At 40.0% G+C, this 2,116-nt stretch overlaps 1 long non-coding RNA gene across 1 annotated transcript; it reads left to right on the top strand.

The window, feature by feature from the left end:
* Window positions 1-246: 246 nt before the first annotated feature.
* Window positions 247-1,697, top strand: LOC116421311. Its single transcript, XR_004231627.1, has 3 exons — window positions 247-353; window positions 662-714; window positions 833-1,697. It is a non-coding gene; the product is annotated as an uncharacterized LOC116421311 (long non-coding RNA).
* Window positions 1,698-2,116: the final 419 nt, after the last annotated feature.

Here is a 2,116-nt window from a genome sequence, read left to right as displayed (position 1 = left end):
ATCAATATCAAAACATAATCAGCACTCCATGTATCTATTCCCATCTCCTTAATTGGGCTTCATTTCATGGATGGAGATGGAGATAGGCTGGGAGGTGTACTTTGCAAACAGCCCTCACCCTGCCTTGCAAGTAATCCTTTCCCCCCATCTTTTTGTCCCCTTGAAAACTCAACAAAGGCCCTTGCAAGTGTGACTCCCCTAAACTTCTCCTCCATTCTTCTTCTGTGATTGCATTTTCAGGTTTTTGGACTTCAAAGTTCATAGCTGCCTTGTGTTCTTGCTTTGACAGAAAGACATCCTCTCCCTCAGGCACCTTACCGCTTAACTCACTGCTTTCAACCATGGCCATATGGGTATGTGACCAATCTGTCCTCCTTGAGGAATCAAACCAGGGCATGCAAGGGAATCCATCTGGATTCTCTGCTGCTCTCTGGGTTGCTGAAGACAGAGAGAGAGAACAGAGAGAGAGAGAGAGAGAGAGAGAGAGAGAGAGAGAAGAAGGAGGGAAGGAAGAAAGGAGGGAGGGAGGGAGAGAGGGAAAGGAAAAGAAAGGGAAGGAGGGAAGGAAGGAGAGAGGGAGAGGGAGAGGGAGGAGAGAGCTCATGAGGAATGAGTATACTAATGAGGTGTAGATGTAATCAAAGACTTCCACTTATCCTAGGTGGCTCAGGACACACCAATATCAACTCTGGCATGGAGCCACACTTCTGATGGGTAAGTGTGGGTAAAGTTAAGTAGCAGAGAGAATTCACTACCTTTATGTACTCCTTGTCCTCAGGTGTTCATTTAAAAGAATCTGAGGCTTTTTTGTTTTGTTTTTGCTTTATATCAGAGGTATGTCTCAAGATACTCTCCACTTCTTCGATCTCTCCTTTGAATTGGAAGCACCAGAACACTATTCAGGTTGACCTGGGATGGCATATATTGATCAAGTTCTCACTCCTGGCTATTCAACCTTCAATATCAACAAGTGATCTCTGAGCAAATATTTTCTGATCAGCTCGCCCTGCCCTCAAGGAACTCATTGGCTAGTGAAGGAACCAAAATGAACTAGAAAGAAATTAACTGGCTGGAGAGACAACATAGCATAATGGAAGGAATGCTGGTTTGGGTGTTAGAAGATCTGTGTCTAAATCTTGCTTCACTTTGTCATGTGACATTGGGCTAATCGCATAATCTTTCTAGACCTCAATTTCCTTATCTGTAAAATGGAAATAATTCTTACATCCTGTCTCCCAAGATTGTGGTGAGGAAAGCACTTGGTAAACTCTACAAGTATATATAACTGTGAGCTATTATGTGGAAAGACAGCATTATACAATGAATTGACTTGGGGTCAGGAAAGAGCTGGATTTGAATCCTATCTCTTTCACTTGCTGGCAGTTTAGCCAGGAGTCAGTTACTGAGCTTCAGCAAAATGAAGATATGATGATTTTTTTTCTCATTAATCTTCAAATGTTTATCAATAACATTTGATCTAACTCTGTTTTGATCACCAGGTTAACTCACCTTGAACCTTTCTTAGAGTAAGATCCTCCTGAGGCCTTATCCATAGCTGTGGAAGTTCTCATTTGTTTGGCAATAAAAGCCTTTTCAGGCTTTTCCTGAATTGAATTGTCAATGAGTTCTCTTGGTCACAGTCACAAAGGTCTATTCACTATGATTAATTGTGAGCTAATAATAAAGCCTGTCTTATTTGCCTTCCTGATTTGTTAGAAGGTCCATTCTATATTTCCCTTGATTTGTTTGTGTGTGTGTGTGTGTGTGTGTGTGTGTGTGTGTTTTCATTTAATGGAAAAGTAGAAAGAAGAAGAAAGAAATTACACAGTGGCCTGATCATTGGGCCTTACAACTTTCTCCAAATCTCCTGTTTCCTGTTAGCTTCTAGTCTTCTTGAAGTTAGAACTCCAGTTACTGGTGATTTTGAAAAAACAAAACAAAACAAAAATAAAAACATTTACACACTAAACACATTAATTTCTTCCTTGTTATGGCTCCAGTTTATTTCTAATTTACAGTAGATTTCTGTGTCAACCTGCTTTCAGTTATAATCTAAGCTTACCTAAACACAACTTTTAAAATATATTTAAACAGTATACAACAAGGTTTTAAAAAC

The sequence above is a fragment of the Sarcophilus harrisii genome, chromosome 1 (assembly GCF_902635505.1).
Source record: "Sarcophilus harrisii chromosome 1, mSarHar1.11, whole genome shotgun sequence".
Taxonomy (NCBI): Eukaryota; Metazoa; Chordata; class Mammalia; order Dasyuromorphia; family Dasyuridae; genus Sarcophilus; species Sarcophilus harrisii.
This window is presented reverse-complemented; position numbering and strand designations above follow the sequence as displayed.